This window comes from Hibiscus syriacus, unplaced genomic scaffold, assembly GCF_006381635.1.
Source record: "Hibiscus syriacus cultivar Baekdansim isolate YM2019G1 unplaced genomic scaffold, ASM638163v2 tig00110450_pilon, whole genome shotgun sequence".
In the NCBI taxonomy this organism is placed as follows: domain Eukaryota; kingdom Viridiplantae; phylum Streptophyta; class Magnoliopsida; order Malvales; family Malvaceae; genus Hibiscus; species Hibiscus syriacus.
Window position 1 is genome coordinate 223854 of NW_024062743.1, and position 17855 is coordinate 241708.

The following is a 17855-nucleotide window of genomic DNA, read 5'->3' on the forward strand; positions in this document are numbered from 1 at the left end:
AAAAATAGATAGAACATAAATATAAGTGACCAATCATGTAATCCTTGAAATTAAGTAATTATGTTTTTTCACTTTAGTTTTAAAAAGCAATTTTTCTTCGAGCTTTTGAAAGACACTTCTCAATCAAACCATAATATGAAGTTATTTTTCTTATTAATTTAAGATTCTTACTCGTATTTGTTCTAAATACTTTCAACTATTCAATAATATAAAGTTACATTTGAAAGACGGTTTAACATGATGAAAAGTTAATCAAATTTTTAATAAAATAATCAAGGAATTATCATCTCAAATGTGATTTCGATGAATGAAGATGAAAAATTAATTTTTACATGTATTTTTAAAAGAGAGAACTCTATGAGTGATTAGAATATAAGTTAAAAATATACTTAAAAATAAAATATATAATTTTTTATTTTCATATAATATATTTTTAACTATAAATTCATTAAAATATTTAATTTTAAATTTATTGTAAGTGTCATCTAATGTAATTTTAATATTTTTACTTGTCATTCTGGTTTCAAGGTTTCGCCCTGACTAATCCGAATCGACTCACGTAGCACGCCTGACTTTGGTGGGTACGTCTCTCAGCGGGAATTTTCTACATACACAAGGACTCGAATTCGAGACATTGCTTAAGCGATATCAAGTTACTTATCACTTAAACCAACCCGTTGGTAACATAATTTTAATTTAAATGCATATTACAAAGTTTAAATATGCTTAAAACGTGCATCGTTGTGCTTTGTATTCATATAATTAGAAGTAAAGATCAACTAGAAGCAACATCGATGCCGCCTAAAATTCGTAGGATATCATCTCTTTTGTAACATATATCGTATTATTATTAGAAACGGAGTAAAGATTAAACATTGAGGGTATATCAAAAGAATAAGGTTCTATTGAATATTTAAATATAAAATCTAAGAGATATAAATCTAATTTAATTAATATTTAAATTAAAAAGACTTAAAATACCATTATATAAAAAAATTGGGAGGGATTTTCATGCCTTTTTATTATTCATAATAGTGGGAATGGTGAGATGACCAGCATCCTTCATGTGTATGGATGTAGCCTTTTATAAGTTGTTTCACCTATGGTTATGATAGTTGTGGAATTAAATATTTATATGCAACTAATTAACCAATTTATTTATATTTAAATTAGGTTATTCAATTTACTACTTAAAAAGTTTTTTGATTTATTCAATTTATATTTTCAAAATTGAAATCATTTAACTGACTCTTCCCTAAACTGAGTCCTCACTGTAACTATTGGTACGAGAATCATACCAAGTATTTTAATATCATCTGTTTTTCACATTACGCAGATAATTACTGCAGGCGATGGCAGCTGATCATTGCACTTGCTGCAGAGCTTCAATAATCAATAATATAAACACACATATATATAACCAATGGTCAATGATAGCAATTATTTGATTAACTTAACTGCAACAACATCTCCCTCGAGACTCAGTTTATTTTACACAGGACAGAAGTAACCAGATGAAGGAACAAAAAAAAAAAAGGTCGAACATCGACTCCTGCCAATCCGTACAAGACAACACGAGTTATCTCGAATGTACAGAATCTAATAACTCATAAAAATACATGCTACATGATAGGCATGTCCTTCAACCAGGATGGATGTTAGCCTGCAGATTCCACAGCTACTTCGGGGAAAAATGCCACCACCGTTTTGGCCTCTGATGTCTTTATTCACAACCTCTTTCGTCTGTCGACTGTTTCATCCATTGCCATCCAGGACACCCTTTAGAAAAATTCAGCCCTTCCGCTGATATTGATGTGGTCACGCATACATTGGATCCAGAAGTGATGCCTCAAGGTCCCATAACTTGATCAAGAGCCAAACAATTAAGGGAAGTACTCTTAACTAAGTGTCTTGAAGCTTTTAATTCATTTGACAATTTAACACCATCCAATGTTAAGTTGTATAATGTCTTAATAGCTAAAGAATAACTTAACGTATCCACATCTTTATGTTAATGCACAATGTTATTTCAATGCATATTATTATGTTATATTAGTCTTGCATTCGTTTAAGTATGTTTCAATTCATTCATGAAATGACAACATGCTTAATCATTCATTTCTTTGCTCATTTGCATTCAATTCAGCTCCTAAGTCTTATACATTAGCTTACATATGCTATATCATCTTATAATTAGCTCATATACATGCACGCTGCAAGGTAATTGATTCATTCCAGCTCATATCCTTTGATTTACCTTGTTTTGTTTGCACATATAGGTACATGGAAGAAAGGCACACATTATGGTAGCTTGTGGGAGTATTTGGAATTCATATGTAGCTCACAATGTCTTTGGCAACTCATGGAAGGCAATGGAAAGCTCAAATCCGCTGTAGGAGCTAAAGGCTAGTTAAACTCAGCTAGGTGGACTATTTGAAGCTAAGTTGATAAACTTGACCAAGTGACCAACTGAAGGTAGATAGAAGAGATGCTAAGGAACCAAGGAAGACTCGGCTGGAACAACAACTCCTAACAGCTCACTTGCTTGATAGCTACTTGCACACCTATGCTAGCTTGGGGGAGAACTCACACACGCCCAAGGAGATGCACATGACCAGCCTTCATCCCATGCACAAGGCTGCACCACAAGCATCCCTAGGACTCCCCATGCGCATGCCCATGTGATCTTCAAGTGTGATTTATGTGTGACTCCTCCTAGGCACGCCAAACACCAAGCAACACAACCATTCGACCAAGGCTCCTAATGCTTCATTTAGGCACCAACTTGAATGGGTTCAAGCATTATTCGGCCAAGGAATAGGACCCCCATGTCAACCAAACCAACACCTATGTTTTCATTTTAATTATTCAATTAATTATATATTTCAAAGAGACACAAGGGCTGACCGAACCATTATGTACCTATTCGACTATGTCTCTTCAAAAACTATAAATAGGCTAGTCCTATTCATTTGTAGGACACCTTTCATATTAATCAAAGTGAGATTATTATCTTTTCTCAAGTCATTGTGACTTTTATCGACTTATCAAGTAAAATCCTTTTTCATTGATACTCGTGGTTCCTATCTCTTAAGATAGTGGGTCCAAGTCCTTTTTTCTACCACCCCTTAGAGAGATTTGTAAGGCTGGGTCTTTCCTCCTTATAGTACTGGTTCTTCCTTGGCCTTTCTAAGATACTACCTTCATTATCCTTTTGTTTCATAAGCCATACCATTGCCATAACAATCATACTTCCGCTACCAATCTCATATCATAAAGTAGTCCTCCATTTCACCTTTACATCAACTACCAATCCATTCTATTTGAGTCATTCACTTATGCAAGTTGTTTTGCTTCCTTCTTAGATCCACAATCAATTCATGGTGCAAGTACCTTAAATCAAGCGATATTCAGAGCTTTGGTGGAAGAAGAAAATGTGCAACAACAACATATCCAAAAATACAAAAAGAAGTGCAAGTGAAAATTACAAGCACTCAAAGAAGAAAACAAAAGGAAAAAGAAAAGAAATTGCAAAAGTTGAAAGCAGAAACAACAAGTTCATCACCAAGCCAGTCAAGTAATAATTTCAAATTGATTGTGGTGATAGAAAGGATGTAAAGTGACTTTGCTGTAAGTAAACCCTTTTATTTCTTTATTTCTTATTTCTAAGCCACCATATTAAATTATCTTTTGCTTTTCCATACCTACTAACCATTTGCAGCCGACGCACTACAAGTAAGCATTACTTGGTATAGTTTTGAGTAAAGTTTACTTAAAACTTAAGACAAAGAGATTGAGAGGAAAAGGCTTGAGAGTGGGAGACTATAAGAGGACTAGTAAAAGCCTTGAAGTCCTAGAGTGCAAACACGAGTGGATTAAGTGACATTCAAGTTTCCTTGGAGTGAACTCGTGAGGCTTTATGAGAGCAATACTTGGTAAGGTCTTTTACAGATTTCCTTTTTCTTAAATTGCTAACATGTCTATTACATCCAACATCTTTATAGTTAAAAGGACTTTGGGCATTCAAAGTCAAGAAGATGAACAAAGAGAGAATATATTCCATTCCAAATGTCATGTTGAAGATAAAGTCTGTATAGTGATCATTGATGGAGGAAGTTGTACAAATGTAGCCAACACTCACATGGTGGAGAAGTTGAGCCTAAAGACTTCCAAGCATACTCATCCTTACAAATTGCAATGGCTTAATGATGTGGGAGAAGCCAAGTTAACCAAACAAGTAATTGTTCCTTTCTCCATTGGAAGATACAAGGATGAAGTTCTTTGTGATGTGGTACCAATGAGTGCGAGCCACATTATATTAGGACGACCTTGGCAATTTGATAAAAAGGCTACTCATGATGGATTTTCCAATGAGTATTCTTTCCAACATCAAGGAAGAAAAATCACGTTGGCACCTATGCTTCCAAGTCAAGTCCATGAATGCCAAGTGACCCTTAAGTCACATATAAAAGAATGGGAGAAAACAAAGAAGGCCAAAGAAATTTACACTTAAAAGATGAACATATATGCCAACATAGGAGATGTTCGAAAGCATTTTTCTACAAATAAACCTACACTTATACTTATGTATAAGGAAAGCTTTCTATTTACTAACCCTCCTAAAAGCTTGCCTTTTCCATCTCCACTCTTTTAAAAGAATTTGAAGACATATTCCCTGAAGAAATCCCATATGGTTTACCACCAATTAGAGGAATTGAACATCAAATTGATTTCATTCCTGGAGCCACCATTCCTAATAGACCAGTGTATAGAAGCAATCCCGAAGAAACCAAGGAATTACAAAAGCAAGTCAAAGAACTACTAGACAAAGGATACATTCGGGAGAGTTTAAGTCCTTGCGCTGTACCAGTTTTGTTGGTGCCAAAGAAAGATGGGACTTGGAGAATGTGTGTAAATTGTAGGGTCGTGAATCAAATCACCATCAAATGTAAACACCCTATACCTTGGTTGGATGATATACTTGATGAACTTAGTGGTGTCAAATCTTCTCCAAAATTGATTTGAAAAGTGGTTACCATCAGATTAGAATGAAGGAAGGTGATGAATGAAAAACCGCATTCAAGACTAAACAAGGTTTGTATGAATGGTTAGTCATGCATGTTGGCCTAACTAACGCACCCAACACTTTTATGCGTTTGATGAACCATGTCCTTCGGCCTTACATTGGTAAATTTTGTGTTGTTTATTTTGATGACATCTTGATAAACAGTAAGTCCTTAAACGAGCATGTTAATCATTTAAGATCTATTCTTGACACTTTGAGAGAAGAGCACTTATATGCTAATCTCAAGAAGTGTGCCTTTTGTACTGACCAAGTTACCTTTTTAGGCTTCATTGTAAGTTCATAGAGTTTGGCGGTTGATCCAAAAAAGATTAAAGCAATACAAGAGTAGCCAAAACCTACTAACATCAGTCAAGTCCGGAGTTTCCATGGTTTGGCTAGTTTCTACCGAAGGTTTGTACCAAATTTTAGTTCCATGTTCGACCCTTAACAGGGATTATTAAGACGATTTCAAACTTCTCTTAGGGCAAAGAACAAGAAATGGCATTCAACGAACTTAAGGACTGTTTGACAAAGGCCCCATTACAAGCCTTGCCAAATTTTGATAAAACCTTTGAAGTTGAATGTGATGCCTCTGGAATTGGAATTGGTGTTGTTTTGAGTCAAGAAGGAAAGCCAATTGCTTACTTTAGGAGAAACTAAATAGTGCAACACTGAATTATCCAACTTATGACAAAGAGATGTATGCACTCATTCGCATTAGAAACTTGGCAGCACTATCTATTACACAAGTACATCAAAGGGACAACACAAGCTTAACAAGAGGCACGCCAAATGGATTGAATTCCTTGAATCTTTCCCCTAAGTTGTACATTATAAGAAAGGAAAAGATAACATCGTGTCTGATGCTCTTTCATGCAAGCATGTCTTAATTAATACTTTGGATTCTAAACTCCTTGGTTTTTCATTCATCAAAGAACAATATGCTACTGACTTGGGCTTTGGAGAAAAATATAAGTTATGTGAAACAGGTGTTCATGACAAATACCACCAGCATGATGGCTATCTTTTCAAGGAAGGGAGATTTTGTATTCCACAAGGCTCCATGCGAGAAGTATTTACCAAAGAAACACATGAAGGGGGACTCATGTGACACTTTGGTGTTGAAAAGACACTTAGCATCTTGAAAGAACATCGCTTTTGGCCAAAGATGAAAATGGATGTTGAAAGGGTACGCGAAAGGTACTTAGTGTGTAAAAAGGAAAAATCAAGAGTTATGCCCTATGGATTGTACATGACTTTGCCAATTCCAACTATGCTGTGGGTAGATATCTCTATGGATTTTGTTTTGGGGTTACTAAAGACCAAGAGTAGAAAGGATTCAATATATGTGGTGGTCGATAGGTTCTCTAAGATGGATCAATTTATACCCTACAATAAGACCGATGATGCCATCCATGTTGCAAATTTTTTCTTAAAGAAATGGTAAGGTTACATGGACTTCCTTGAACCATTGTATCATACAGTGATGTCAAATTCTTAAGCCACTTCTGAAGGACTTTGTGGAGTAAAGTTGTAACAAAACTACTCTTTTCTACTACATGCCATCCATAAACATATGAACAAATGGAAGTGGTTAATGGAGTTTTGTCAACATTACTCAGATCCATCATCAAGAAGAACATCAAAACTTGGGAAGAATGTCTAACACATGTAGAATTTGCTTGCAACTGAACCATTCATTCAACAAACAAGTATTCTCCATTTGAGGTAGTGTACAATTTTAACCCTTTAACTCTTTTAGACTTACTTCCTTTGCCTTGTGATCAAATAGTAAACCAAGATGGAAAGGACAAGGTAAAATTCGTGAAAAGGCTCTATCAACAAGTCAAGAACAATATTGAAAGAAGGACCCAACAATATGAGCAATAAGCAAACAAAGGGAGGAAGAAGGTAACCTTTGAAATAGGTGATTGGGTTTGGGTGAACTTTAGAAAAGAAAGGTTCCCAAATCAACGAAAGTCCAAACTTCTACCTCGAGGAGACGGTCCATTTCAAGTAGTTGAAAAGATAAATGACAATGCCTACAATTAGAGTTACCTAGTGAGTTTGGTGGTGTAAGTGCTTCATTCAATATATCTGATTTATTACCATTTGAAGATGGAAATGATTTGGGGACAAATCACCTAAAAGAATGGGGGATGATGTGGTCACACATAAATTGGATCCAAAAGTGATGCCTAAAGGAAACATTACTCGATCAAGAGCCAAAAATTCAGGGAAGTACTATTAACTAAATGTCTTAAAGCTTTTAATTCATTTGACAATTTAACACCATCCAATGTTAAGTTGTATATGTCTTAATAACTAAAGAATAACTTAACATATCCACATCTTTATGTTAATGCACAATGTTATTTCAAATCATATTATTATTTTATATTAGTCTTGCATTCATTTAAGTATGTTTCAATTCATTCATGAAATGGCAACATGCTTAATCATTCATTAATTTTCTCATTTGCATTCAATTCAGCTCTTAAGTCTTATACATTAGCTTACATATGTTATATCATCTTATAATTAGATCATGACATGCATTCATTGCTCACAAGGACATATACATGCACGACAACAAGGTTATTGATTTATTCCAGCTCATATCCTTTAATTTACCTTGTTTTCTTTGCACATATAGGTACATGGAAGCAAGACACACATTATGGTAGCTTCTGGGAGTATTCAAAATTCATATGCAGCTCACAACTAGCTCACAATGTCTTTTGCAGCTCATGGAAGGCAATGGAAAGCTCAAATCAACTGTAGGAGCTAAAGGCTAGGTACTATTTGAAGCTAAGTTGATAAACTTAACCAAGTGACCAGTTGAAGGTAGCTAGAAGAGATGCTAAGGAACCAAGGAGGATTCGACTAGAACAACAACTCCTAACAGCTCATTTGCTTGATAGCTACTTGCACAACTATGCTAGCTTGGGGGAGAACTCACACACGCCCAAGGAGATGCACCTGACCAGCCTTCATCCCATGCACAAGGCTGCACCACAAGCATCCCTAGGACTCCCCATTTGCACGCCCATGTGATCAGCAAGTGTGCTGTGTGTGTGACTCCTTCTAGGCGCGCCAAACACCAAGTAACACAATCATTCGACCAAGGCTCCTAATGCTTCATTTAGGCACCAACTTGAAGGGGTTCAAGCATTATTCGACCAAGGAATAGGACTCCCCATGTCAACCAAACCAACACCTATGTTTTCATTTTGATTATTCAGTTAATTATGTACTTTCATAGAGACAAGTACTGGCCGAACCATTATGTACCTATTCGGCTATATCTCTTCAAAAACTATAAATACCAAGTCCTATTCATTTGTAAGACACCTTCATATTAATCAAAGTGATATTATTCTCTTTTCTTAAGTCCTTGTGACTTTTATCGACTTATCAAGTAAAATCCTTACTTGTGGCGTCAACCCCTTTTCCATTGGTGCTTGTGGTTCCTATCTCTTATGGATAGTGGGTTCAAGTCCTTTTTCTACCACCACTTAGAGAGATTTGTAAGGTTGTGTCTTTGCTCCTTATAGCACCGGTTCTTCCTTGGTCTTTATAAGATACTGCCTTCATTATCCCTTTGTTTCATAAGCCATACCATTACCATAACAATCATACTTCCGCTACCAATATCATATCATAAAATAGTCCTCCATTTCACCTTTACATCAACTTCCAAACCATTATATTTGAGTTATTCACTTATGCAGGTTGTTTTGCTTCCTTCATAGATCCATAATCAATTCAAGGTACAAGTACCTTACATCAGATATGCTCATCCGAACACATAATTGGGGTATTTTTATTTGTGGTGGAGGGTTGGAGGAGAAGCAAACCACGATTACCTTAAATTATCATAAGTACTGCATTTTAATGACTCTCTGAAAAGCTCTCTCGAACATCTTTTGGGATCATTATGAAACATTAGCTCCTTCCTTGCCATAGTCACAACACACTGGCTACTCATAACAACCCACAACCCATCACATCCCATTATAAAGAATTCATCTTCCTCGCTTAACTTTGTTTCCTGCAATTCTAGCTCTGCACTTAAAGGATAGGCAGATCGTTTTGTCCCCTTCATGTGCCAATCCCCGAGTGCTCGTGCCACATATGATTGACCATTGAGGTAGCCATCATAAAGTACTCCGCCAAGCTTCTCGATTCTGATGTGATCCAATTCAACATCATGTTTAACTTTGTTATTCCAACCTTTCAAGGGAAGAAACTTTCTATCTTTATACATAATGATGCCTATTTCACATGCTATAACAAGTTATATTCATATACATATATTACATCTATAGTTATAATGATAATAACGTATTCATTACTATGTGAGGCATAAGTTATTATTATACTATAGTACACATTTTTATCTTATACACACTAATATAGTTCATATACTTAATTCTTTATGTTATGAGTGTAGGTAAATTCAGCCACAACTTGGGAGCTATATTGGAGCAAAATGGAGAAAGTTACAGCAAGGAAACTTACACAGGGACATTTAGGAAAACATAAGAAACATTTGGTGAAAAGTTATCTGGAGACCCGTGGGCTCATAGCTGGATTGAGCTGAAGATTTGAGCTACAAGATGACTTCAATTCAGCTGGGGAGCTGCACCATCTTCATCAACACTTAGGTCACTTCAAATATGTCCTAAGTTAAATTTTGTGAAATAGTACCTTTTTGCAAATAGTTGCCACTTCAAGAGGTACCTTTTAACAAGGAGCTGCCATAATGTTTACCATGCTACAAATCACCTATGGCCAACTCACCTCTAGATCATTCACCTTAGAACTAGCTCAAACATGAAAGGATACCTTTCCAAACATTGTGACCTTTCATGAATGATGCTGCCCACGAAGATGCCCTTTCATCAAGGAGCACGTTGGTGAAGAGATTACATCCATTGGAGGCCTAAATCACCAAGAGACATAAGACAAAACACATGCCTATTCAGCCACCACCCACATGCCTTGCATATGAGAGCTTTAGCGTCAACCTGAGGAGACACCACACCATTCGACCAAGGGACATCTTTGTGCCAAGATGAACAAGCATGACACCATTCGACCAAGGGAGATGTATCTTCATCCTAGCCGAACCAACATGTCTCCTTTGAAGAGGTAGCCGAACCATCACCAAGCCAAAGGACTCATCATTTCATCTCAACCATTACGTACTTCCATTAAAGACATGTATCTAGCCGAAATATTATATAACCATTCGGCCAAGCCCTCCCATTTCCTATAAACTGAGAGGCTTGCCATCATTTGTACTCATCTCAATCATATTATAAACAAACATTTGTGAGTTAAATTTCTCTTCAAAGTTCTTTGTGAACTTTATCGATTAAGCAAATATATTTCTTATACTTGTGGCGTCATTCCTTCACCTTGATTCCTAAATTCCTAGATTTTATATCTAGTAGGTTGAAGACACCATCATCACCCCTTAAGCAAGTTTATGAAGATCGGGATTGTGCTTTCTAACATAGTTTCTTCTTTGGCGTGTTTGAGATACAACATCACCACCATCTTCCATTCAACATCAACACCATCAACATCTTCCATCAAGACCACCATCAACTTCATAATTCCGTATCCATCTCTTTTCTAACCTTATTTCATTTATTATTTTTATTTAATCATTTACTTGTTCCATTATTAATTCCATCTCTTTCTTATCTTTGTTGCAGCCATACTTATAACTCATGGACATCAGTACTTGTCATTCCTAGACTGGGACAATAATAAGGCTATCTATTAACTTCAAATTGAAGATTGTAGATTCAACCTACATTAAGCAGTATTCAGAGCATAGTTGGATTGACAACAAAAGTGTCATTGTCGTGCAACAAAAAAAGCAAAAAGAAAAGAAGTTAAAAAAGAAAATTAAACTCCTATAACAAACAAAGGAGTTCAAAGACAAAAAGAAAAAGAAGAAAAAGAATTTCAAAAAGAAAAGCAAGCCAAGGAAAAGTTCTCTACCATTGTAAGAACATCAAGGAGGCATATCTACACTAAAGAAGATAACCTTATTATTTTTTGTGAAAGGGTGCAGTAATTGTTTTCTTGGGTTGTAAGTCATATCTTCCTTTTTCTATACTTTCATTTTCCTTGTCTTCAACCTTTCCTTCCTTTTCAATATCTTGAATCCTTTCTTCTACCTTTCCATTTCTTTTTTTCCTTTCTACCCTAACCTATTTCCAGCCGACACACACAAGAAGAAAATAACTTGTTCTAATCTTGAGTTAGTTCTTAAAGGACCTAACAAGAGAGATAGAGTGGAAAAAGGCTAATTGAGTGAGTGAGATCAGAAGGGAATTGTTAAAAGCCAATTTATATTCCCGAGAGTAAACATGAGTATCGAGTAGAGTGATCTATCTTTTCTTTAGAGTGAAACTTGCGAGGCTTTGTGAGTGCTGGTAAGGTTTACTTTTTTTTTATTTTGTTTACTAACCATGTCTCAAAGTCCTAGAGAAAATACAGGTCAACCAAACTTGCAAATGCAAGCATTGATTTCGTGAAGAGTTTGATGCTATTCATGACAAGATAGACCAAAGACGAGATCAACCCCAAGCTCAGAATAATGATACTCCTAGAAGACAACAACCTCTTCCAGATTATGATTTCCTAGACAATTATGATGAAGAAAAACCAACAATTTTACAAGGGCCTAGGCGTGCCAATGTTGATGATAACATGAGTAACATTAAAATCAAGATTCCTCAATTCCAAGGGAAAACTGATCCTGAAGCCTATCTTGAAAGGGAAAGTAAGGTGGAACATGTTTTTAGTTACCACAACTATTCCAAATTAAAGAAAGTAAGATTGGCAGCCACGGAGTTTGTAGACTATGCTTTGATATGGTGGGATCAACTTACTCTTATTACAAGGAGGAATGGAGAGAGACCAATCTCAACATGGCTTGAAATGGCAGGTATCATACATAAACATTTCATTCATGTTCATTATCACCGGGACTTGTTTCAGAAATTACAGAATCTTAAACAAGGCCAACGAAGTGTGGAGGATTACTATAAGGAGATGGAAGTGGCAATGATCCGAGCCAATATTGAGGAAGATCGTGAAGCAACCATGAAGCTAACCATGGCTAGATCTTGCCGGACTTAACCCAAAAATTACCAACACCTTGGAGTTATACCATTACATAGAGATAAATGAAATGGTGAAAATGGTGATGTAGATAGAAAGGCAAATACGGAGAATATCTACCTCTCACAATGCCATGCCTACACCTTCAAGATGGAGTACAAACAACTTGAAGAAATCTACTCCTAATCCTAGCAAAGAGAAGGCTGAATCATCCAATGCTACACAATTCAACAAGGATAATCGTGGAAAACAAAACCCTTGAAAGATCAAGAGATATTCGGTGCTTTAAATCTCTTGGGAGGGGGCATATTTCTACATAATGTCCCAACCGAAACACCATACTTCTACTTGGAAATGGTGAAATTGAATCTGACCATGAAGAAGAAGAAACAACACCAACCGAAGTCGAGGAAGAAGCGGAAATTGGGGCTCCCGTGGAAGGAGAAGCTCTAGTGGTTAAAAGAAGCCTGAGTACTCAAGTGGTAGAGGACAATGCACAACGGGAAAACATCTTTCATACCCGATGCCATGTGAATGAAAAGGTGTGTTTCATGATCATAGACAGTGGAAGTTGTACTAATGTAGCCAGTTCCATTATGGTGGAAAAATTAGGATTGAAAACATTGAAGCATCCAAGTCCCTATAAACTTCAATGGATCAATGAACGAGGAGAACTTAACGTCAATAAACAGGGGTTCTTTTTTCAATTGGAAAGTAAAAGGATGAGGTTATGTGTGATGTTGTTCCTATGCATGCTAGCCATTTACTTATTGGAAGACCATGGCAATATGATAAAAGGACCATCCATGATTGTTTTACCAATCAATACTCGTTCAACCATGGAGGGAAGAAGATTATTCTTACACCTTTGACGCCTAAACATGTCCAAATTGATCAAATCAAGATGAAGCAAAGTGTTGAGGCTATGAGGAAAGGAAAATCAACATCAAACAAGGAGGAAACTAGTCCAAAAACAAGTGCTTATACATCTAAGTTCTTTTTACATAAATGCATATTGTCAAGACGCAAGATTGAAGTAGATTTTTCAAACCTTGAAAATGTTGAAATTTTCTTTGATTTGCAGGATGTTCCAAGCAACACAATTTGTCGATTTAGAAGACTAAAGGATGTAACCTTTCAAGAATCAAGCGGTGTACCTAATGAAAAGCAAAGGGAGACAATTCTTCATCCAAAGGGTGTGACTTATGAGTATTCTAAGCACATCTCCATTCCTAGAGAGATAACCATTCATGATTCAATGAATACATCTATTGAAGGACCAAGGGACATTATTTTTGGGATGCCAAGGGATATAAACGTTCAAAGCAAAATGTCTTCAACAGACATGAACTTTGAACATTCATTCAACAGGGAGTACAATTTAATTTTACTTATGTTTAATCAAATTTCTACTTATGAAAGTTTACTTTCTTTTCAGATCATGGAATTTCAAAGTATTCATTCAAAGGATATGAACCTTTTGATAAAGGTACTTGTTGAATCTAATGGATGAAGGACATTAGGAAAAGAAAGTTTTTCGATTTGAGGACAAATCGATTAAAAGAAGGGGAGGATGATGTGATCCAATTCAACATCATGTTTAACTTTTCTAATACAACCTTTCAAGGGAAGAAACTTTCTATCTTTATACATAATGATGCCTATTTCACATGCTATAACATAGTTATATTCATATACATATATTACATCTATAGTTATAATGATAATAACTTATTCAGTCTATGTCAGGCATAAGTTATTATTATATACTATAATACAAATTTTTATTTTTTACACACTAATATAGTTCATCTCTTTCTTATCTTTGTTAACTCAAGGACATCAATACTTGTCATTCGTAGATCGGGACAACAATAAGTCTATCTATTCACTTCAAATTGAAGAGTGTAGATTCAGCCTACATCAGATTCTTATTCTTGCAGATGTGCAATTAGGCTTGTGGTCCTTTGACATTTCTATCTCTCTACCTCGCCTTCCTAACACAGCTTGACAATCCCCCGTATTTACAATTACCAAGATCCTCTAAGGTAGCCAAAATCCTTGTTTTCCCAATACAACATAATGGATTTGTAAATAAATTTGTGTTCAGGTTTGACTTGTAAAGTAACATATCCTTTTCTTGTCATGACTCGATGAAGGACAAAAAATAATAAATGTAATACATCATGTCTTTTTTAAACGAAGACTTTCCCATGTCATGAATTAATGAACAATACCTAAAAGGAAAATTACCATTGCAAATATGTTGTTAACTAACCTTTTAAAAATAAGTGCAATTAATACAGTGGTGCCGGAGGACATATCAAGAGAACTAGCGTCTGCAAACAAATAATCATCTCTTAGAAAAGCACTCTAGACTGCCTTCTCCATGAAATTTGGAAAATGTGAGTCTTCGACTATGAATTTAAGGATATTTTTCCTAATAAAAACGGATGCATCTGTTCCTCCATGACCATCGAAAACCTTTCCATGTGCATTGGCAAGAATCAATTCACGAGTAATGGAGAATAATGCCTCCAATACCACCTTTGGAGGTAGTTGTAAACGAGAGAACCAACACAATATAATAGAACAAACACCTTAAACCTAGCCACAAAGTAGCAAAGTATAAAGAAGGAAGAAGATCAAAGGGAGAAAACTCCTCTAAAGTAATATTCATTAGGGACAAAGGATTGTGTACTTCAAAAACATATGGTATTGCTAATGTAAGGTCTAGTTGTCAGATATGATAACTATATTATCCAAACTGTTCATTTTCCTTGAAGCCTATGCATGACGTAACATTTGAGCATTGTTATAGGGTACAATCATCCAAATATATGGAGAAACTTAGAAAAAGACTAATTATATCATGTTGGACACATAATATTAGATACTCCCAAGTTAGGTTAACATAAGAAACTAATGCAAATTTTTCCTACGCCCTTCCTTTTTTCTTCCCTTCCTTTTGACCTAGATCATCAAGATATGAGTGGATTACAATTACATATAAATTTTCTAAGTAACTTAAACTAATTAGTAAGCCTTATGACAAACATTCAGATTTTATGTTCATTAAAGATCAGACAGGCTCATGATATTCGATAACGACCAAAAGAGGGATCAGAAGAGATCAACATACCAAATTAACCTCCGTAATCAACTTCGTCGAACCAATGGAATTGCACATAACTGAGAGGTGGCAGGGAGGTTTACCAAGGGAGATTCGTTTCACATAATCCAAATTCTCATTTCCATATCTGATTCATATCCTTACTATAACTATCTTCTGTGATTCCACATGGAGGTGTTAAATCCATATTTGTTGCCATATTCCTTTCCCGTTCATAAATTAAAGATCTTAAGCAAACCCTTTCAAGTTCTAAAAAGCAATCATTTCTCTAAAATTCTCAGAGCAAAAGGTTCTGAAACGCAACCAAATCCTGAAGCAACGTACCAGGGATCTTTCAAATCAAGCTTGAAGATTCAAATACCCAAACTTGAGTAGCTTCCCACACATATAAAATAATAAGAAATCAAATGCCTTGAAGAAATCCCAACCTAAAGGAATCTTATACGTTGTGCTTCAAGGTTCCTTGGCAACAATTCAGAAATCTGAGAAAACCAATTCATTGGGTAAAGATTTAAAAGTTCTAAATATATCAAGAACTTGAGTCAACTCCAAGATCAAACTAACCTAACCCAGATGGCATCAAAAGAAGAAAAAATTCAAACTTTATAGGATAAAATCCTCAAATTATCTTTGAATCAAGCTATCCAAAACCCATCTAAAATTTGGATTTTTATAATCACTCAAAGTTGTAGCAAGAATTTCTCCAAACAAAAAAAGAACCTCAAAAACAGAACTGGAGAGAAAATAACAAAAATTCTCACAAAGGGTAAATATGATGATTCTTTGTGCTTTTCCTATGCCCTTAGTTTTTTCCCAAGTTTATCCAAGGGAGAGAGAGATGGGGAATGAAAAACAAAGGTAAAAACTTGGTGAGGCTAACTTAGTTCTTTGTTGCTAATGGTATGTGGATGGTAATCGGGTAGCGTTTATGGCTTTTAATAATGGGTAAACTTCATAAATCACTAAGCTTTTCTTTCTCTCCTATTTTGGTAACTTTAATTTAAAACTTTTAAATTTAATAATTAAACTTTATACATTATTTTTTAAGGGTAAAACTACGGTTTAGTACTTAAATTATCAGCTTTAATCCGTTTTAGTATCTAAACTTTCAATTATTTTAAATCATACCTATGTTTAGTTTTTGTTTCATTTTAATATCACGACGTTAAAACTTAACGCGTTTAGTACATAACCTATCAGTTTTGGTCCGTTTTAGTGCTTAATCTTTCAATTTTTTCAAAAATTAATAATAAACTTTTAACGTGATACTAAAATGAAATAAAAATTAAATGTTAAATATGATTTAAATACTAAAATGGACTGATAATTTATAATGAGGCGTTATGATATGTCTTAATTATTTTTTATCTTTAAAATACATATCACAAAAATGATTAAAGAAAGAGTTTAAGTAGAAAAGAGAATTGCCAAAGTTTTAAAGGAAGATGACAATGAAAGATTAAGAACCAAAACTTCATCACCGACCTATCTTTTTTATTTTCAAAACTCTTACCCATATATTTTAAAAATTTATGTTCCTATTTTCCATAAAATTTCTCGCTCAAAAGGGAAGATAAACCAAACCCATTCTACAGATTAGTGTTTTTGATTTTGAACTCGAGGACCAAATATGGAAATCGATTGGCGCTTCATAGACAACTCAAGGTAAAATGATTTTTCACTTGTTAGAGGAAATTGGATGTAGGATGCGTAAATCCCTTGATTTCAATTTATCTTTAGTCCCTTGATAAACCATCCAACTATTGCTATAGTTTCTTGATGGCCCAAAATGCTTTATGTTCTAATTCCATTGTAAAATTACATGCCTTACCATAAACTAACTTGATAGGGACATTCCAAGTGGCATTTTGAATGATGTGCAGTAGGCCCACATTGCTTGATCGAGCTTTGCCGACCATTCTTTTTGCTTTGGGTTGACCACCTTCTCTAGAATTTGCTTGATCTCACGATTGGAGACCTCAGCTTGCCCATTAGTCTAGGGATGGTATGCCGTGGAAATTATATGGCGCACCACATATTTCTTCAGCGCCTTGACAATTAATTTGTTGTCGAAGTGAGTGCCTTCATCACCGATAATTTCTTGTGGTGCTCCAAAACGCGTGAATATATTTTTGTGCAAGAATTTCAGCACGGTCTTGGAGACATTGTGAGGTGTGAACACGACTTCAACCCATTTGGAAACATAGTCTACCACCAATAGTATGTACAGATCACCAAAGGATGATGGGAAGGGTCCTATAAGTCGATCCCCCATACATTGAAGAGTTCAATTTCCAAAATTTTGCCATGAAATCTTTTCTCTTCGATATATTCTCAGTGCGCTGACAACAATCACATGACTTGTAAAAGTCGTGTGAGACTTTGAATAAGGTGGGCCAGTAAAACCAGATTGGAGGACCGTTGCAGCAGTTCTCATCCCACCAAAGTTCCCTCCACACGGAGATGTATAGTAATGAAATAGGATTATATTCTTCTTCGGACCCACCT

At 35.4% G+C, this 17855-nt stretch overlaps 1 pseudogene; it reads right to left on the bottom strand.

The window, feature by feature from the left end:
- Positions 1 to 8652: 8652 nt before the first annotated feature.
- LOC120126112 lies at positions 8653 to 17622 on the bottom strand (annotated as a pseudogene).
- Between the last annotated feature and the right edge of the window lie 233 nt (positions 17623 to 17855).